Source organism: Sapajus apella, unplaced genomic scaffold, assembly GCF_009761245.1.
Source record: "Sapajus apella isolate SASKATOON/1434 unplaced genomic scaffold, GSC_monkey_1.0 scaffold10, whole genome shotgun sequence".
NCBI classification, from domain to species: Eukaryota; Metazoa; Chordata; class Mammalia; order Primates; family Cebidae; genus Sapajus; species Sapajus apella.
The window spans coordinates 22,921,270-22,943,444 of NW_022436950.1; the positions used below are offsets into that span (position 1 = coordinate 22,921,270).

The window sequence follows — 22,175 nt, forward strand, 5'->3', positions numbered from 1 at the left end:
GAAACATTGCATGGGCTTTAGGGCTTTCCAGGCCATCAGAATGGCATAGCCAAGGGCGTAGAGGCAAACAGAGCTCGGGGTGCTATGGCAGACACTAGTAGTTGGTGTTTCCAGAAAGTCCAGGGTAGGACTGGCAATGGCAGGAAATGGAGCTGGAGCAGTAGGGATGGAGTGGGTCACAGAGCAACCTGAAGTCCTACTGAGAATCTCAAACTCTCTCATGTTGAAACAATAGAGGAGCACTGGAGGTTTTAGGCAGAAGAGTAACATGGACAAAACTGTATTTCGGGGAGATCACTATGCTGGCAGAAAGGATTTGAAGGGGACCAAGGAGGGTCAGGGAAGCTGGTTAGAAAGCGGTGACCACGACCATGGAGAAGTGACAAGAGCACGATCTGGAGTTGTAGAGGAAACTTCAGAGGAGAGATGTTCAGGAAAGGGTTAGGGGTCGGCCCTTGGAAGAACTAGAGTATGGCACAAACAATAACAACACTTTCCATTTATTTAACCTCTTTCGCATGCCAGACATTCCGGATAACTTTTCTCTGTTACTCTAAATTTTAATATTCATCCAAGTAGGTAGGGGATGCAGGATGAGGAAAGGCCTGGAATCCCAGGACCCTCTCTGTAGAGTCTAAATGTCAGAAATAATGGGTAGGTGTGAAGGCTAGACCCAGTTTACTGGAATTGCTCTGGCAATGGAGGGGTCCTTGGACACCACAGTCATGTCTATTATGTACTATAATGGACGAGCCATTGTGGCCATGAAGGGGAAGGACTGTGTGGCCATCGCTGCAGACAGGCACTTTGGGATACAGGCCCGGATGGTGACTACAGACTTCCAGATCTTTCCCATGGGTGATGGGTTGTAATTGGTCTGGCCGGGCTCGCTACTGATGTCCAGATAGTTGCCCAGTGCCTCAAGTTCTAGCTGAACCTGTATGAGCTGAAGGAAGCTCAGTAGATCAAATCTTATACCCTCATGAGCCCGGTGGCCAACCTCTTGTATGAGAAACATTTTGGCCCCTACTACACTGAGCCAGTCATTGCTGGGTTGGACCCAAAGACCCGTAAGCCCTTCAGTTGCTCTCTAGACCTCATCGGCTGCCCCATGGTGACTGATGATTTTGTGGTCAATGGCACCTATGCCAAACAAATGTACGGAATGTGTAAGTCCCTCTGGGAGCCCAATATGGATCCAGAACACCTGTTTGAAACCATCTCCCATGCCATGCTCAATGCTGTGGACTGGGATCCAGTGTCAGGCATGGGGGTCATTGTCCACATCACCAAGAAGGACAAAATCACCACCAGGACACTGAAGGCCCAAATGGACTAACCCTGCTCCCAGAGCCCACTTTTTTTTTTTTTTAAATAAAATAGCCTTTTTATTAAAAAAAAAAAATACTGAACAGATGCTAATGCCAGCTGAGCTGAGATTGGGACAGAGGAATAAAGTAGGAGATAGAGCAGAGGATGCAAATGAAAAACAGTATGTCCCAACAGCTAGTTAAGAGAAGAATTGTATGAGGGACTTTTTTGTTTTTTTGAGACGGAGTTTCACTCCTGTCAATCAGGCTAGACTGCAATGGCGTGATCTTGGCTCACTGCAACCTCTGCCTCCTGGGTTCAAGTGATTTTCCTGCCTCAGCCTCCCAAGAAGTATGGATTACAGGTACTCACAACCACACCCAACTAATTTTCTTCTTTTTATTAGAGACGGGGTTTCACCATGTTGACCAGGTTGGTCTCGAATTCCTGACCTCAGGTGATCCACCTGCCTCAGCCTCCCAAAGTGCTGAGATCACAGGCATGAGCCACTGTGTCCAGCCCTAGGGACTTCTTAAGAATCCAAAGTTTAGACAAGAGTTTGCAAATTCAGATGTCTATATGTACCAGAAAGGGAACATAAATCAGTTAGATAAGCAGAGAGCTGTGATGATTCATATGTAGATGCTTCTTGACCATCAGGAGTGGTGGGGACTGTGCCAAGGGGAGAGCCCATATGCCGTCTGAAAAAGTGAGCTGCTGCTCAGCATCAGCCGATTGTGGCCTGGCAGGAATGAAGGTCCAAGGTAGCCAAAGGGGCTCATTTCAAAGCAAAATTAGTTCTCCAGATCTTTGCATGAATTCTCTCAATTTGAAAGTGTTGGCAAGTAATTCAAAATTCAAAAAAGAAAAGAAAAACATAGTACAAAGTACACCCAGCATGCTGATAAGCTAGATGTGAATATAGGATTGGTACTGAGTCTTCTGGCATAGACCTCCTTTTAGCAGTAAAGGTATATGAAGGAAAGGGAGACACAGGGAGGGCACACCAGTGCGACCACGACCACATCTGCCTTCCAAATGTGGTGGTGTCTCCTGTCCATCGTGTGGTACGGTCTGCAAGAACATTCCCTCCTGGAGTGAGGGAGATGTGTTAAGGTGTGAATAGTGGTTATCGGACATCAGAGAACATCTTCAGCATTCTAGAAGCATATCAGAAAGGCACACGTCTTACACTTTAAAGGATGCTGCAGGCCGTTGGGGTGGCTCACGCCTGGATTCCCATCAATTTGGGAGACTGAGGCAGGCGGATCACCTAAGGTCAGGAGTTCAGAACCAGCCCGGCCAACATGGCAAAACCCCATCTCTGCTAAAAATAAAAAAATTAGCAGGACATGGTGGTACACGCCTGTAGTCCCAGCTACTTGGGAAGCTGAGGCAGGGGAATTGTTTGAACCCGGGAGACAGAGGTTGCAGCGAGCCGAGATCCTGCCACTGGGCTCCAGCCTGGGCGGCAGAGCAAGCCCCCATCTCAAGAAAATAAATAAATAACATAAAACAATAAAAAATAAAGGATGCTTGTGAATGAGCCAACGACTTGCCGCAATTGTCAGAGGCGTTCGAACCAGAGTGACTCCATCTTGAATAGCGGCTGGGTAAAATAAGGCTGAGACCTACTAGGCTGCATTCTCAGGAGGTTAGGCATTTTTAGTCACAGGATGACATAGGAGGTCGACAGGACTGGTATCACAAAACACAGGTCATAAAGACCCCACTAATAAAACAGAATGCAGTAAAGGAGCCAGCCAAATCCCACCAAATCCAAGATGGCAAGGAAAGTGACTTCTTGTTCTCACTGCTCACTACATGCTAATTATGATGCATTAGCATACACAAAGACCCTCTCACCAGCACCATGACAGTTTACAAATGCCATGGTAATGTCCAGAAGTTACCCTATTTTATCTGAAACGGGGAGGAATCCTCAGTTCCAGAAATTGCCCTACTTTCTCAGAAAACTCGTGAACAATCCACCCCTTGTTTAGCATATGATCAAGAAATAATCATAAAAATAGCTGACCAGCAGCCCTTGGGGCTGCTCTGTCTATACAGCAGCCAGTCTTTGGTTTCTTTACTTCTCTAATACACTTGCTTTCATTTTACTGTCTGGACTCACCCTGAATTCTTTCTTGCATGAGACCCAAGAACCCTCTCCTGGGGTCTGGATTGGGACTCCTTTACCAGTAATACAATGACACCCACTGTCCCACATTTACTCTCATGGTCCGCCCTCTGCTGCCCTTGTGGAGTTCCCATTTTAGTGCCTATTTTGTGACTCTGGCTTTGTGACCCTTCCCTTCCATGGCTTAATACCTTCTCTTCAGACCCCCATAGCTGCCCTTGGCTTCCCTCATCAGCTTCAACCTGGCCCCAGGGTGGACCCAGTGCTCAGGTCCAATGCAGAGATCCCAGGTTTCATCTTGTAGATCCCGTGATTCAAGATAGAGGACGGGATGGATATGTCACCATGGAAAGAAGTGAACTTTAAGATCAGTAATTATTAAAACAGCCAATAAAGAGTGGGAATAGAAGCTACCTCCTCAGAGATTCCCAGAAAGAGTGTCAATGGACAGTGATCTTGGTGGTTTGAGCAACTCAAGCCAAGAAGTAGCTACAAATAATCACACACACCCCACTGTGTGCCTGGTGACCCTCGGTGCTTATGTCGTGAACTTGTAGGATTCTTGCAACAATCCCATGAGATCGGAGCCAAGATCGTCCCCATATTACAGAGGAGAAACTCAGATCCATAGAGGTTAAGTCACTTGCCTCCAGACATATATCCTCTTTCCAAAGCCGGACCCAGTTCCTGAGTGTTACTGCGAAACAGTTCTTTTCAAATTACCTCTGGCAAAGACCCCGTTTTTGCGCCCTAGTTCATCACAGACTGCCACGTTTGTAAAATACAATCAGGAAATGAATTACTAGCAAAATGACTAGGCATTGGAAGGTGCAGCAACGTCAGATTGTTCCCGAAGTTTCTGAGCATTCTCTGTCTATACTGTTACCACGTCGTGGGGCGGCAACACACAGCACCCCAGCAGCACAGGCCACATGCGCCGTGGCAGCGCCGTGCGAATCCACCTCACTACACGCTCAGGCTCTCAGGGTATAAAGTGCTTCTGGGAACCACTTGTCTGCATTCCCGCGGCTGAACTCTTCACCTCCGCGGGTTCACAACTCTAGCGCCGTGTTTCTGGTTTTTGTGATTTTGGGAGAGGCACCCCGTATCGTGCAGAAATGAGATTAATTCACTCCTCAATTCCCTTTCAAAACCAAAATGCTGGGATTCCGCCTCCTTTTACAACAGCCCCGTTCAGCAGGGCTGTTTGCAGGGCCAGCTGTTTCTGTTCTCGCATTCATTAATAAAAGTAGTGAATGCAACCAGAGCCACCCTTTTCTTTCCTTTGTCTTGTCTGAAAGGGGGCAGGGAGGGAGCAGGAGAGCCCGCAGACGCTGGGGACGTGTCAGACGTGCCACAGGAAGGGCTCGGCGCGGCGAGAGCGGAGCTGTGAGAAAGGCAGGCAGGTGGGCGGAAGGCGGGAGGGGGCCGCGCGGGGGCGAGGGGCCCCGCAGACAGACATATGGAATCCATCACCCCAGGCGGGGGTTGGGGGTGCAGAATTACAGAGACCCCTGGCCTGCTTTCCGGAGCAGGGGAGGATTGAGAGCCGCCGAGGAAGGGGGTTGATGATGGAGCAGGGCTGGGTGAGCTGGGAGCTCCCTCGGGACCCTATTGTGCTATCCGAGCTCCTGGCGGTTGGAGAGTGAATACTTCTCATTGTCTGTACAGTCAGGGTCCAGCTGGGGAAGCAGGAGGGAGGCAGTTCTCAAAGTCTTACTCAGAAACTTTAATGAAGGGAATTGGTTACAGAGGTGCTAGAAAAACTCCTTGGACTGCAGGGATGAAAAGAAGAAGTGCTTTTTCAGAGCCCAGGAGCAATGGTCACCGTTGCTCCTGTTAAATCTGAATTTCAAATAAATAAATAACTACTAAATTTTTTTTCTTTTTCGTGTGTGTGTGTGTGTGTGTGTGTGTGTGTGTGTGTGTGTGAGAGAGAGAGAGAGAGAGAGAGAGAGTGTTGTGAGACGGAGCTTCGCTATTGTTGCCGAAGATGGAGTGCGATGGTGCAATCTCGGCTCACCCCAACCTCTGCCTCCCTAGTTCAAGCGATTCTCCTGCCTCAGCCTCCCGAATATCTGGGATTACAGGCATGTGCCACCACGCCCGGCTAATTTTCTTTGTATTTTTAGTAGAGACGGGGGTTTCTCCATGTTGGTCAGGGGTCTCAAACTCCCGATCTCAGGTAATCCACCCACCTCGGCCTCCCAAAGTGCTGAAATTAAGGCATGAGCCCCCGTGCCCAGCCTGTATTTTGGAAATCAACATAGAATGCATTAAATGCCACAGAATTGTATACTTTAAAAATGTTAAAATGGTAAAATTTATGTTATGTGTACTTTGTCCTAATCAAAAATGTGATGTAAAAATGTACCCAGTTGGGCCAGGCACAGCGGCTCACGCCTGTAATCCTAGCACTTTCAGAGGCTGAGGTGGGCAGATCACCTGAAGTCAGGAGTTCGAGACCAGCCTGCCCAACCTGGTGAAACCCTGTCTCTACTAAAAATACAGAAAGCTTAGCTGAGTGTGGTGGCACATGCCTCTTGTCCCAGCTACTAGGGAGGCTGAGACAGGAGAATTGCTTGAACCCAGGAGACAGAAGTTGCAGTGAACTGAGATCGTTTCACTGCACTCCAGCCTTGGCAACAGAGCGAGACTCCATCTCCCCCACCCCCAAAAAAATACAGTTTATCTGTATTTTAACTGGTGGCCTGCATTTTATTTTTAAAATCCAGCTGTTGTACATCTGGCAGGCACTAGAATGATGGTGGGGGCTGCCCCCAAGGGAACTGGTGCCACAGAGGAGACACAGCTGCTGTCCAACAAAGCAGGAAGTGGAGGAAATGGAGGAGGAGGAATGGTCGGCTTCTCCCTTCCTCCTGGAGGCCCTCCAGTGATCTGCCAGTTCCCCCAAGCAGCCACGGCTACCTAGAAGCCAGTGGGCAAAGCCACCTCAGAAATGCAGGTGCAAGGAAAGGATTGAAGAGCAAGCATGCAGTCATTTTAGATGACCCAGGAAAGCTGGACCTGCCTGGCCGAACAGCTGCAGTTGTATTTTCTCTGCAGGCTGAAACGAAGCCACAGGTTCAGTGGTGTTCTCCCTGAGGTTCGTGCTCTCCCTACCCTGATCCATGAATAAGTAGTTACTGTTTGCTGCCAAGGACGCAGACAAGAACACGTGCGTGGAGCAGCTTCTATGTACAAAGCTCCCCGCTAGGAATCCAGGAGAAGTGCTTCAGTTGGGAAGCTCAGGATATGGTTCCCCAATGTCCATTCATTCATTTATTTATTCAACATCTGCTTATGAGACAGGCATGGTCCACGACAATTGAGTAGATGGTGGTATAGAAAGCAGACACATTCCACATTCTCAGGGTGCTTATGGAGCTAGCCTGTTGGGAAGATATCAAATGCAATAAGAATTAACTAAAATATAAGATGTAAATGGCAAATGCAAGAATTGTCTAGCAGAGCAACGATGAGCGTGCACACGACCAGAAGAAAATGGGCAGTATAAGTGATGCTCACAGAAGGTAGCGAGTGCCCGGCATGGTGCCAGGTGCTGGGGAGCAGCAGGGCAGAAGTGGGCATGTGCTTACCTGTCTTTCCAGGAGCTCATGCTATTGCCCACAAGAATCTCCAGATGGCAACTACAAATATCTGTTTACCCTCTTGGCTTCACATAACCCCACAGAGAGGTCCTTGGAAGGAAGAGAACACATTTAGTTGTCTAGAGCTCTTGTTTTCACGACAGGCTCAGCTTCTAGCTCTGAGGGTCCTGGGGCCTCAGTTTCCCATCTGTGAAGTGAGGGGCAGCCTCGATGATCTCTGCTCCCGCTCGGTGGCTCCTCAGGTCCTGTGATGTTAATACTTCTGTGTTCCGGATCTGCTCCCCTCTTACTGCTGACAGCTCTCCAAGTGGCAGGAGCTGCAATCAGTCATTTGTCACTCTGGAGCACCAAGCTCAAAGCTCTGAATGAGTGACTCGATGAATGTGTACAGATCACCTTGTCAAGTGACAAAGATTCTTTTCTTGGCCAAACTTCAGTTAGGCTGCTGAATCTCCTCCGAGGTCCACCTGTGCACTTTATTTCTTTTCCTTTCTTCTTTTATTTTTTATTATTATTTTTTTTATTTAGAGGGAGTCTTGCACTGTTGCCCGTGCTGGAGTACAGTGGCTCGATCTCGGCTCACTGCAACCTCCACCTTCGAGGTTCAAGGGAGTCTCCTGCCTCAGCCTCCCAAGTAGCTGGTATTATAGGTGCCCGCCACCATGCTCAGCTAATTTTTTGTGTGTTTAGTAGAGATGGGGTTTCACTATGTTGGCCAGGCTGGTCTCAAACTCTCAACCTCATGATCTGCCCTTCAAAAGTGCTGGGATTACAGGTGTGAGCCTCTCCAGGCCACCTGTACACTGTCTTGTAAAATCCAGTTAGAGCAAATAACCTGGCTAAATCAGTTTAGCAAGAATCCCCCCAATCATTGATATCTGGACACTGTTTACAGCTGATCAGTTTCCTCATCCTCTACCATTCCCCAGGTGCCGTCTGATCACCCTGGCCTGTCTTCAGCAAGAATCTTGTTAGCTCTGTTTAGCCAGAATTCCCCTTACCTCTAATGTTTACTCTCAGTAATTTTCCATCCACTGACCCCCACCCTGCTCCTTGGCTACAAATCCCCACGTGCCCGGGGTGAGCCCAGTCTCTCCTCCCCTGCTGTGAGACCTCATTGCAGTAGTCCCTAAACGTATAGAAATAGTCCTGAGTCTTTTCTTACTCTGCTTTAGCAAATATCATTGAATAATGTATTTCTTTAACAGCAGGAATGTCTGAATATTGGACCTGAATCCTGGTTCTGCCACTTACCATCTTGAGCAAAGTTATATGAACTCTCAGGCATGTCTGTTTCTTCACTTGTAAAATTGAAATAATAATAATACCTAATAGATTTATAAGACTGAATAAAATCATGCATGTAAAACTGCTGAGAGCTATGTCTATTCACTATCATTATTTATAAATATCATTATTTATTCATCGCCCTCATAGAGTTAGAAGCCAATAATAAATTCACTCTCAACTGCCTATATTTTTCGTTTCTCAACCTGTGGTTTATCACTAGTGAATTATGAAATCATTTTAATAGGCATAGTAGTATACGTGTTTAATGACTACTTATATACCAAAGATAAACATATAGAAAACGAGTAGAATAGAAATAGTGTATCGAATGTCATAAGCATAAGTATCTTCATGTGAAACTTGATTTTCAGGATGTATGGTGTATGTGTGTACACGGGTACACACACACATAGTGTAGTTTGCCAGGTTGTGATGTAAAATGTGTTTCTTCCTGTCCAAGAAATTTGAAACCACTGCTTTAGGTGAAATTGCCATTACCCATAATTCTCCCCTTCATGCTTTTCAACATTCCAGGTCCCCTCTGACCTACAAGCAAACACCATTTCCCCCTCCCCCGCTTCCTCCTGGCACTGTATTCACCCCTTCCTTTACCCTCCCTGCCTCTGCGAATCAGAACTGCTCAGCCTTTCTCTCCTCCCCCACCCTCCCACTGTAGGGTACCAGAAAGTTGCCCTGGGTCCCAGACAAGGTGGGAGCCCGGGAGCTGCCACAGATGCTGGTGGTGCCTGGGGCTGGCAGGAAAAGAGACGGTGGCCAAGGGATGAGGTTTGGCGTTTTATCATCCGAGCATGCTCTGGGTTAGGTACAAAGCCAAGTCAGGAGTCTTGTGTCAATTGTGAGGGAAAGACATTCCCGAGGGGAGAGAGGGATTATGCTGGAGGGAGGATGAAGAGGAGAGAAAGAACTGAAAGGATACTAGAGAGAAGACCCAAAACAGGAAGCAAGGAATGTTCAGGAGCCAGCTGGGGAAGAGGGGGAGGCTAGGGGCAGGTCAAGGAAAGGCTGGAAAAGGCGGAAAAGGCTGGAAGTGATGCCTGGGGCATGCAGGGGCTCAGCCCAGCAAGGCCACAGTCTGCGGAAGACCTTTTCCTGGAGGGCCGTCTTGCGCTGCAGGGCCCTCTTCCTCCTCACTGAGGGAACTCTCTAAACCCCCTCGAAGTCAGGAACCCGGCTTGCTCAGGATTAAGTCAACCTAGCTGTGGCCACCATCATTGCGGCCAGGGGTCCCCTTGGCTTCACATTTTGCAGCTTCCACCCTGGCAGTGTCTGGGCAGTGTCTGGGGGATGCTTGCTTTGCAGAAGAAAGCCCAGTGTCTGAGTGGGGCCTCAGAGACAGCCAGGACCTTCCCTACACAGCACTCCTCTGCCCTTCTGTCAGGTTGAGGGCAGAGAAAATTAACAGACCTCCCCAGGCTCGGTGGCTCAAGCCTATAATCCCAGCACTTTGGGAGGCTGAGGTGGGTGGATCACGAGATCAGGAGATCGAGCCCATCGTGGCCAACATGGTGAAACTCCGTCTCTACTAAAAGTATAAAAAATAGCTGGGCATGGTGGCGGGCACCTGTAGTCCCAGCTACTTGGAAAGCTAAGACAGGAGAATCGCTTGAACCTGAGAGGCGGAGGTTGCAGTGAGCCAAGATCGTGCCATTGTTGGCAATTTCAACATTTTCTTGTTTGCTTATCTATATTTTCTCATTTTTCTACCATGGACATATATTATTTGCCTAATGAAAAGGAGGCATAAAATCGGGCTGAAGATTACTTTCTGCCTTTTATTTTTTTTGAGACAGGGTCTGACTCCATCACCAGGCGCCAGGCTGGAGTGCAGTGACGCCACCTCCGCCTCCCGGGTTCAAGCAATTCTCCTGCCTCAGCCTCCTGAGTAGCTGGGACTAGAGGCACATGCCACCACGCCCAGCTAATTTTTTTTTTTTTTTTTTTGTATTTTTAGTAGAGACAGGGTTTCACTATGTTGGCCAGGATGGTCTCGATCTCTTGACCTCGTGATCCGCCCGCTCGGCCTCCCAAAGTGCTGGGATTACAGGCGTGAGCCACCGCGCCCGGCCACTTTCTGCCTTTTCATGGACTATTTCATTCCTGCTTTTCTACTGTGAAGATTTAATTTAGCTCAAAAATTCCACAACTATTTATGGAATGTTTATTTTGTGCCAAGCACTGTCCTAGGCACGGCAGGAAATGGAAAAATTAATGAGACATGATTGGACTTCTTCTGTCCTGTTGGGGAGACAGATATCCACACAAAGGACCATACTGCCAGATGGTGTGGATTACAGGCGCCGAGACAGAAGTACAAGGTGCAAGGGGAGTTGAGTTAATTAATTAGTCAGCAAAACTGCTTTTTAAAGGAATCCTTGTCACTACTGCAAACACTTGTGCAGAATTAATCCCTCTGGCCTTGCCAAATTGCCACATCTCTGGTGGCCTGAGCTACATTGGTAAGTGGGACTTTTTGGTAAGGAGCTAATGGGTACTGGGTATCCACCATGTGATGGACATTGTGGTTTACATTCATTTAACCTTCACCACTGCCTGAGGCTAATTTAGTGCTTAATTGTGAGAAGGAGGGGAGAACAGAACACTGCGGAGAAGCCCAAGCTCTGCAGCCAAGGCACCTGGATTCCAATCCAGTTCTGCTGCTCACTAGTTATATAACTTCCAGCAAGTTTCTTAGCCTCTCTGAGCCCCGATTTCCTAATCCATAAAATGGGGACAATAACAGTACACACCTTGTAGGATTTGTGGCCAGGACTAAACACATCATTGCGCATGCACAGTCCCTGACAAACAGAAAGCTCTCTAGGATGTTATTATTTTACATGTATATTCCACCGAGTAAATATTCATGCTACTTTGCATTTCCTTTTTTCATGCAATGCTTCCATTATTTTTCCTAAAGAGCCAACTTATGACAATGATTCCGCAAACATTTTTGATCGCCCACTAAGTATCTGACACTGTTTTGCTTGCTGTGAAAGCAAATATAAATAGCCATGACTCCACTCTGGGGCTGCTCATAGGTTAGTGAAGGAGAGAGAGAAATAACACAACAGGGCTGGTAATTAGTAACAGTGGTTGCCTAAGCTGCCCTAAAGTCCCAGAAAACATCTCTCTCTCTCTCTCTCTCTGTCTCTGGTTGTTAAAATGTGTTTCCCATTATCCTGTTTATAGTATTTGCTTGCAAAGGAAAGTGAAACTAACATCCTCTGGAAGTCTGGAATGTGCCTCCCATAGTGCGATCATCCATAAGAGCAGAAGGCTCCTCATGTGCCAGGCTCCATGCTGAGCACTGGATACACATTACCTCCTTTGTTCCTATAAATAAAGTACAGTTACTGTGGGAAGTAGAAAGTTCCTTTTTAAAGTTTTCTTTCTTGTTAAAGAATAAATCATAAGTGTGCTAATAACTTTGTTAAGCCCCATCCTCTGTAGCTGTTAGACATGCCATGCTTACAGGCATGTAGTACATTCTATGTCCTTGTACTTTAACCAAGATATTTGTGCTGAATGTGCTCACAGGCAGGTCCCAGCTCTCCATTGCTTTTACCTGTTTAGAAAAGTTTTAAGTTGTTAGCCAATAGGGTTTTAGTTTAGATTGTGAGGTCTGGCTCCAGCTAACGGAGATCAGTCACAGCAGTAAGGACAACCACAAATGTGTAAGGGACAAATTTGTGTGTTTTCCTTTGTTCATGGTACTCTCATGGCAAGACTGCTAACTGGAGTACCCTTTCTGCAGGAAGTAAAAAGAATGGCTTTGCTGAGAGATCCTTTGTCCCAAGTGCTAATTTTTCCTTGCAGCACCAAAAAGAAAAAAAATTTTTTTTTTTTTTTTTTTTCCTGAGACGGAGTTTCACTCTTGTTACCCAGGCTGGAGTGCAATGGTGCGATCTCGGCTCACCACAACATCCGCCTCCTGGGTTCAGGCAATTCTCCTGCCCCAGCCTCCTGAGTCGCTGGGATTACAGGCACGCGCCACCATGCCCAGCTAATTTTTTGTATTTTTAGTAGAGACGGGTTTCACCATGTTGACCAGGATGGTCTCGATCTCTTGACCTCGTGATCCACCCGCCTCGGCCTCCCACAGTGCTGGGATTACAGGCTTGAGCCACCACGCCCGGCAAGAAAAAATTTATACATAACAGTTATTATTATCCTCATTTTACATATAAGGAAACCGAGGTCCTTCTCTCCGAAGTCAAATAACTTCGCCTAGCTCATACCACCAAGAAATTACAGAGCTGCGGTTCAAACCCAAGCCCGTGTTCTCAACACAATGCCATATCTCCTCCCAATGTAAAATTCTATATGCCATCTGATTTACTTCTTACAATAACTGAGATAGATGTTATCATGCCCACTTTTATGCATGAGAAAACTGGCATTTAAAACATTAAATTACTACCCCAAGGTCAAAGAGTTAGTAAGTGACAGGCCCACCTGCCTCCAAAGCCGTAGCTTTTGCCTAGATCATGCGAAGACTCCCTTTTCCTCCTACATTGGGTGAAGTTGAATTTTCACCCAGGCCTGCAAAAAAGCCCCCTGGATTAGACTAGAGCAGATGGGGATTCCAGTCTTGACTGCCACTTATTAGCACAGGCTTATCAGTAGACCTATTGCCTATAGTGGAGGGCTTGCAAGATGAGCTGAGAAGCTAGAGGTCATCCATGGAAGACGAAATGTGTGAATTAAGAAAACAACTTCAATCCCTTTACCAGTAGGAGCTTTCAAAAAATTGTAACCAGGAGAGTAATGTGATCGCAACGGGGCTTCACAATATTACCCAATGCCAAGTTTAACAAACAGGTTAAAGTGAGGGAAGAGACCAACCATCAAGAAAAATACGATGAGGACAAGAGAAGGCTAATGGATTTGGAAAGTGAGGCGCCAGTGATGATCTTGCCATGGCACTACCAGAGTGACATGGGTGGAAACCAGGCCACAAAGGCAGGAGGAATGGGTAGGTCATGCCAAGGTGAAGAGCAATCACAATTCCAGGGAGATGCTTCCGAGTGGAGGGAAGGTCAGCAGGTTATGGGACAGGTTCAAGGAAAGTTGTATTTTCTTTCCCATCAGGTCAGAGACAGAAAGAAACATGTCAGTAGAGAAAAGAAATAAACGTGATTTTAAAAAAAAAAATGCTGAGTGGTGGGGAGAGTGGTTAAACAAGACCTTACGAGGCAGAAAGGACTCCCAGGAAAGGTAGACAAGGCTCACCTGGTCTCTCCCTTCCCTTCCCTTCCCTTCTGAGGCGAAGATACATGGATATATTTGGAAGTTTTAAGGTTTGGATACAGAGGCACATGAGTCAGGCCATACAGCTCTCCCCGTAAACTCAGCCAGCCTCATGTTCCCCACAAAATAGGAGATGACGTTATCAGCTATGAGAGAGATAGAGGGAAGAGAGATGGTGTTTGTCTGGGTGTCCCAAAACAGACTCCGCAGTGAGGATTTGGGACAATTAGTTTATGTGGGAGTTGATTCCAGAAGCAACCATAAGGGAGTGGAGAGGTGAGATGGGAGGGAGGGTGCCCAGCAAAGGATGCCCTCTCAGGCCAGCGTCCACCATGGTGGCTGCAGCTTTGTCCAATGGAGAACTCCAGGAACCAGCACAGAACACATCTCTCAGAAGTATCCTTCTAGAAAGGTGAGGGGCCCGGCGCATTGATCCACCAGCTCCCACCAGTGATTGGTTTGGGAATGCTTCTAAGGGGCACACTGGGGGCAGTGCCATGGACATAGCCGCTCTGGCAGCCAGGTACAAGTGATTGGAAGCATGCCTGGAAAGAGCACAAGCTGAGAGGATATGGATCCAGCCTGAGAGCATCTGCTAGAGACAGGAACTTGGGTTTAAAAAATGTTTGCAATAGACAAAGTGAGCTGTGTAATAATGGTTCTTCAGGGGTACATAAGCAACACTGTGAGTCAGCTTAGATTAAAGGCAATGACTTTGTAACAATAAACAGCAAAACTTGGGGCCCAGTCAGATTCCAGAAACACTGCCATCTGAGCGACGAGTCCAGGAAACAGCAGATTCCATGTGCAGATGATCAAGATGAGCTATGGTTGGACATGGTCAAAAAAGGACAAAGCAGGAGGTAAGGGGATGAAAACATCCCAAGGGCTGGAGACCCAACAGTGGACTGATTGTTGTGGCATTTGGACATGTTATGGAGGTATGAAAGCGAACACCACCATGGACCTATAGACCTGGAATCAGAAGATTATTGGTTCTAATTGCCTCATTCAACTATGAAAGAGCTGAGAGGAACAGAGAGGGCAAGTGACTTGGACAATGGGGCATGGCTGGTGAATCTCAGTTTCAGTATTTATAACCCATGTGCCCCACCATCGCCTTGGACTGCTTTATCTTGGGGCAGATCCCAGGGATCGTGAAAAGTTGACTCAAGGGAGGGAAGCAGGAGGGTAAAGAGGGTGCAATCAGTGCATGACTGGAGCTGACACAGCTGCCTGGTGGGCGCTGGAGCAAAGTTACAGCCTTAAGTAGAAGTTGATGGTGTGGCTGCGCCTTTAGAGCAGCAATGCATCCAGCACTTAGAGAGGAGAGGCCAGTCTAGTGGGAAGATCATCTTGTGGCTGTATCTCGAAGCTGTGTTTACAAAGAAGACAACTGTTTTCTCTTAGATTTTGGGAGAATTCACTGAGGGAAGGTACGGATGGAGAGCAGTGAGCTAGAGTCCACTCCCGAATTGCAATGAATTTTCCTTTGTGGTGCTTTGAGGGACCAAAGCAATAGATGGGTCGTTGGCACGGATGTCACAGAAGAATAGCACGTGGAGGAAATGTTTGGTTTCAGTGATTTAGCCCTAAGGAGTGAGGAATTTGTTTGGTTAGACATACTGAAGATAAATACTATACTTCTGAGAATAAGCCTAAAGTCCGTGAGTCTTGAAAGCCAATCTGCTGAGCTTTACTGAATCCCAGAAGCCCATGTGCCCCTTTTCACCATTTCCCACATTGGTAAGACTTCGTGAGGGGTAGACACTCACTCTCTGATACGTTTGTCCCTTGCCTGGGGTTGGGGCAGGGTTTGGGGTTGGGGTAGAGTGAGGGAGGCATTGCCAACGCGGGATCGTGAGAGTTACACTCAGAAATGGTATATCAATTCAATTCGGTCTCTATGAACCAGTCCTGTACAACCAGGTCTGAGGCTCTGTTGGTCTCCTGCCTACAGCCTCTGTGATATTTGTGGAGTGAGCATGCCATTAACTCAAGTTAAAGGCTATTGCAACTTATTTTTATGGTATGTATATTTTTATCACAATAAACAACCAAGGAAAGGCATTTAGTTGATGGGAGCAGAACAGTCATGCAGAAATTAGGACCACAGAGGAGCCATAAGCTGGCTGCCCTCCTGTCTCAGGAGGTGAGGAGGTGAAGTTTTCCGGGGAAGAACAGTTCCTGGTGCACAAGTATTTGGGCTAAGCGGAAGAGTAGATGGGCCTGAGCATGCCTGGGAAAGAAACCAGCTGCAGGAGAGTCTTTGCTTAGAAAAAAAAGGAAAAAATGAAACCTTAGGATGTCAGCAATGGAAGAGACTAGAGAGAAGGGGGAAAAACCACAGGAGGGAGCAGTGGGGAGGGGCTCAGTTGGATGAGATATGCTTTGGGGTGGAGCTAGCATGGGAGATATTACCAGGAGATTTTATTTATTTATTTATTTATTTATATATGACATAGAGCCTCACTCTGTTGCCCAGGCTAGAGTGCAGTGGCGCGATCTCTGCTCACTGCAACCTCCACCTCCCAGCTCAAGCAATTCTTCTGCCTTGGTGAAACCCCCCGTCTCTACTAAAAATACCAAAATTAGCCGGGCGTCGTGGCACACGCCTGTAATCCCAGCTACTTGACTCAGTCTCCCGAGTAGCTGGGATTACAGGCATGTACCACCACGCCCGGCTAATTTTGGTATTTTTAGTAGAGACGGGGTTTCACCGTGTTGGCCAGGCTGGTCTTGATCTCCTGACCCTCAAGTGATCTGCCCACCTCAGCCTCCCAAAGTGCTAGGATTATAGGAGTGAGCTACTGCACCTTGCCAGGAGATTATTATTTTTTTAAACAAATAGTTTAGAGAAGGCATCAAGATCTAGCTCTCGTTTTAAGTATCGTCTCTGCTGTGTTCCACAGTATGTGGCCATAAGAAACCCGTGACACCCTCCCCTGGGACTGTACCCACGTCCCACATGGACAGATGCTCCACTCCTTCAGTCTTGGCAGTATTTCCTACAGCCCCTGGGTGAACTTCTCCAGCCGGCTGTGATCGACCTCCGGAGGGCATGACCGTGGCTGAGACTCAGCTTTTCATGTTCCCAGCTCTGGCTCAGGAAGTCACCCTGAGGAAGCAGCAGATAAAGGAGAAATGTGGATGCATCCTTCCTGAGTGTCGGCTCCCCCAGAGCGATGTAGACTCCATGGCCAGCACTCCAACGTATTTTGAGCTGTGGGAATTAGAGTCTGGGGGAATTTGGGAGAAACAAGGCTTTTATCCTTAAGGAGTTTACAGCTTAAGGAGAGGGTATCATATTCCATAGCTGTGACAAATCAAAAAATTAAAAGAAGTCTTTCCAAGGATGGTGTTAATTTACACACCACGCAGAAAACTGACGGGTCTCAGGAAAACTAAAATGAGGAAAGCCAGCAGAGGCCCAGGCAGACGTCAAATTAATCTCTAGAAACAGAGGACAATCTGCTTTGGTTTGGCAAAATTAAAATAGAACTTAGATGAGCTTCAGTGTGAATGGAGGTGGGGAGAGTTCCTTTCTTTCTTTCTCTCTCTCTTTCTTTTTTAGACCAAGTTTCCCTCTTGTTGCCCAGGCTGGAGTGCAATGGCACGATCTCGGCTCACCGAAACCTCCACCTCCTGGGTTCAAGCCATTCACCTGCCTCAGCCTCCCGAGTAGCTGGGATTACAAGCATGTGCCACCACGCCAAGCCAATTTTGTATTTTTAGTAGAGACAGGTTTTCTCCATGTTGGTCAGCCCAGTCTTGAACTCCTGACCTCAGGTGATCCACCCGCCTCGGCCCCCCAAAGTGCTGGGATTACAGGCGTGAGCCACCGTGTTCAGCCCCTTTCTCTCTCTTAATGGGATATAAAACCCTCACTAGCCAACAAGCTCCGCCAAGAAAGACAATGCCACGTGCACTCATTCCCCTGGTGAGTTGTGGGATGTCTGGCCCTCAGCAGGGTCTCAGTTACTGTGTGTTGAACGAATGATGGATCCAATAAAAGAATAAAGAAGTGAAAGAATGACTAGATAAAGCCCCATTCCAGCCCATGTTCCCCTGATGACAGTCATAAAATGAAGGACAGGGTGGACTGAATTATTATAGTGCTTTAACTTTGTTTAACTTTGTGAAAACACTATGTTTAGCTGGGATAATGAGAGCACTTGGACTGGTAATAAACAAATAAATGAGCAAAGAAATAACGTCTTGCACTGGAAGTGATTTACAGCTTAAAAAGCTATTACACACACATTTTTTCCATAAGAGCCTGTAAACCACCCTGTGGTACAGGCATGACAAGTATTACTTTCCCCTTTTGACGAACCAATGAAACTGCAATTTAAATAACTTAAATAACGACAATCACAGTGCTCAGGGTGGCAGAGGACAGATTTAAACCCAGGGCTGAGTCCAAACCCTCTTCTTGATCTGCTGGTTCTAGCTCTCATGGGGGCCTGCGCTCTGGAAAAAATTATTCCACTCATGTGTTCAGCCTGGTCCACTCCTCTCCGAACCTTCTTTTTCAATCCAGGTATCCAGAAATAACATTTGGTCTTGTTTTATATGAGTTTTGAATTTTGCACAAATTATGCAATTAAATTACAAAATATGTAACACAAGCCTTCATGTCTTCTCCCAAAACCAAAAACATCCACTGATCACATCTGTGAATATGAGAAATTTCCCCGATGTTTTGGCCCTTCTCCTGTTGTGTCATGCCTCCACTGTCTGGATCATTTCTTTTTCTTTTTTTTTTTTTTTTTTGAGACGGAGTCTTGCTCTGTTGCCCAGGCTGGAGTGGAATGGTGCAATCTCCTCAGCTCACTGCAACCTCTGTCTCCTGGGTTCAAGCAATTCTCTTGCCTCAGGTTCCCGAGTAGCTGGGATTATAGGCATGCGCCACCACGCCCAGCTAATTTTTGTATTTTTAGTAGAGACCGGGTTTCACCATATTGGCCAGGCTGGTCTCAAACTCTTGACCTCAGGTGATCCACCTGCCTCAGCCTCCCAAAGTGCTGGGATTACAGCGTGAGCCACCACGCCCAGCGCTGTCTGGATCATTTACCTGCTCATCTCCCGACACTTGTCATGCCGTCTGTGGCTTCACTCACTTCACTGTTCTCCTCTCCTTTACCCCAGGGCCCTGGAGTGGCTTTCATTGAAGCTGGTGTCCACCCAGAGCTTTGGTGGACACCAAAGCCACTGGCCCCAGATAGCCTTCCAGTGGCCCATCAGAGAGCAGGCTGGCAGAGCCGTCACTCCCACCGTGGAATTCAGGTAACGTCCACAGGGGCTGTTAGTGCACACATCTCATGAGCCAGCTCTGCTCACCTGTCACTTTCTACTCTGTGGAGATGGACTTCCTTTGTCTTTCCTCTTTTCTTTCTTTTTAATTGCATGCCTAGTTTCCCAGGGGATTTTATAACCATTGCACTCTGCCATCTTCATTACTCTGCCCGTTTCACGGATCTCACTAACTTTTCTCTTCTGTCTCAGTTGGTGCCTTTTACACTTCAGTCCGTCTCCCATCCACTCAGCCTTCTTAGGGTGTTTGCTTCTTCCTGCCTGGCTGGATCCCAGGACGAATGTCAGAGACCCTCCAGTCCTGGGATTCCTAACTTGGAGCCCCTGGGGTCCATCAGTGAGGTTCACAGGTACATCGGTGAGTTTCACAGGCACATCAGTGGGGCAGCTGTGATGGTTTGAAAGCCCATGTCACATCTCCATTTTTCTGGGGAGAGAGTCCAGATTCCCATTTCCATCCCATTCCCAGACCCCTCATTTTGCAGATGCATAAACAGAGGCCCAGAGCAAGCTGATGATTGGAGAGGAGAGCTGCTGTTTGGGGCAGCAGTCATGTATGCTCTGCTGTTTCTCTGTGGCTTCCCCTGCCCTGGAGGTTTCCTGAAGGAAGAGAAGGCCCTTCCTTCCTCCTGGGCTTTTCCCTTTGTCTTCTTGCTTTTCCACATGGACACACACAGCACACCCATGGACACACATGTCAGGTACTTCCTTATACTTGTACTGCATTCAGGGCCGACTACATAATTTGTAAGGCCAAAAGCAAAATGGGAAGCAGAGCCCGGCAGGGGATGGGGAAGTAGAGCTCCTCTTCCTGTGGGTGAGCTACTGCCTCAAACTGTAGAGGACAGGCGATCTCCCCAGGGGTTGCAAACTTGACACCAGGATGCCAGGGTGCCAGGGTCTCTGGAATGAGGGTGAGTGAGAGGCTTGTACTCAGGTGTCCACTGCAAAAGCCACAGCATTGCAAGCCTGGGGAGGGATGTAACCTCGCCCCATGTGAAATACTGTGGAACATGCCCTGTCTGTGTCTTCACCCAGGCAGCCCATCAACACACTGGGTAGAGGGGAGCCACCACTATGGAGTTGGGGTGCGGAGGGGGAGGCCAGAGTGGGCTGTAGAAAACCCATCTCAGGGAGACAGTCGGGGGTGGACTACAGGTGAGATGAGGCTTCAAGCCTCCTGTGCATTATCCCATTGGACTTGAATTATAAACACAGCTAAAGAAAAAGTATTAAGCCAGGTGCGGTGGCTCATGCCTGTAATCCCAGCACTTTGGGAGGCTGAGGCGGGTGGATCACCTGAGGTCAGGAGTTCAAGACCAGCCTGACCAACATGGCAAAACTCTGTCTGTACTAAAAATACAAAAATCAGCCGGACATGGTGGCAGGAGCCTGTAATCCCAGCCACCGGGGAGGCTGAGGCAGGAGAATCGCTTGAACCTGGAAGGCAGAGGTTGCAGTGAGCCGAGATCATGCATTGCACTCCAGCCTGGGCATCAAGAGTGAAACTCCATCTCAAAAACAAAAGAAAAGAAAAAGTATTAACGTTCTCGAGAAGGCAATAGCAGAGCATCAAAGCCAAGCACAGGTCCTTCTGCATTAGCACGTGCCATGAAGCTACTCTGACAGCATGTTTCAAAGCACGACAGCATCCTTGCCTTATGCAGACCCCTGGGCAGCCCTTTGAAGTCATTAGATCAGGTGCGCCTTAAGCCTCATCTTACAAACAAGACTTCAGACATTATGCATGGCCTAGGCACAAGAGTTCAGATAAACACATGGAAAAATGACCGTGGTATGAAAATCTAGCTCAGCCACTTACATAACCCCCCTGGGCCTCAGTTTCCTAATTTGCCAAAGGGGACTAATCATCCCTTCCTCAGGGTGGTCATATGATTACAACAAATTGCATATGGAATGCATTCTATAGTGCCAGTGGCAGTCAGAGTGCTCAGTAAGTGTAGGTTTCATCTTTTCCCAAAATCCTATTCATGAATACCCTTCACTAATTTTCAATATTCACATGCCATGTGTACCACTATTGGCTTAATATTTTAAATTTAAATCTACCTAATTTTTACACTTTAATAAATTTACTTTATAGGGTAGGTTTATTCTAGTGTCAAAAATGAAAGATGAATATTGTTCATCTTAAATAGAAACTAATCATAAAAAATAAATACATGGACCAGGTACAGTGGCTCATACCTATAATCCCAGCACTTTGAAAGACCAAGGTGGGTGGATCAATTTAGGCCAGGAGATCGAGACAAACCTGGCCAACATGGCGAAACCCCATCTCTACTAAAAATACAAAAATTAGCTGGGCGTGGTGGCACGTGCCTGTAGCCGCAGTGACTTGGGAGGCTGAGGCATGAGAATTACTTGAATCTGGGAGGTGGAGGTTACAGTGAGCCAAAATTGCACCACTGCACTCCAGCCTGGGCAACAGAGCAAGACTGTCTCAAAAAATAAGTAAACAAATAAATAAACACATGGAAAATGACAGTGGTATGAAAATCTAGCCGGAAAACTTGGCTAGCTTGGAGTCTGTACTTCTTCTTTGTTAAGGAAGGAAATTAGCAAGTGTTTAATACTTAGTACCCTCAAAACTTACTCTGCAGGGAATAATATGTCATTATTTAATTCAATAGTTTTTGGTCTGTTTGTTTGTTTGGAGACAGGGTCTCACTCTGTCACCAGGCTGGAGTGCAGTGGGTGATCATGGCTCACTGTAACCTCCAACTCCTAGCCTCCAGCATCCTCCCACCTCAGCCTCCTGAGTAGTTGAGACTACAGGCACATGCCACCATACCTGGCTAATTTTTGTATTTTTTTGTAGAGATGTGGTCTCCCTTTGTTGCCTAGGCTGGTCTTGAACTCTTGGCCTCAAGTGATGCTCCCACTTCGGTCTCTCAAAGTGCTGAGATTACAGTCATGAACCACCATGCCCAACGCATTCAATGTTCTTTATTTTTTTTTTTTTTTTTTTTTTGAGACGGAGTTTTGCTCTTGTTACCCAGGCTGGAGTGCAATGGCGCGATCTCGGCTCACCGCAACCTCCGCCTCCTGGGTTCAGGCAATTCTCCTGCCTCAGTCTCCTGAGTAGCTGGGATTACAGGCACACGCCACCATGCCCAGCTAATTTTTTGTATTTTTAGTAGAGACGGGGTTTCACCATGTTGACCAGGATGGTCTCGATCTCTTGACCTCGTGATCCACCTGCCTTTGCCTCC

The 22,175-nt window shown here is 47.3% G+C and overlaps 1 pseudogene; it reads left to right on the forward strand.

The window, feature by feature from the left end:
• Nucleotides 1-669: 669 nt before the first annotated feature.
• On the forward strand, nucleotides 670-1,395 carry LOC116551515 (annotated as a pseudogene).
• The last annotated feature ends 20,780 nt before the right edge of the window (nucleotides 1,396-22,175 follow it).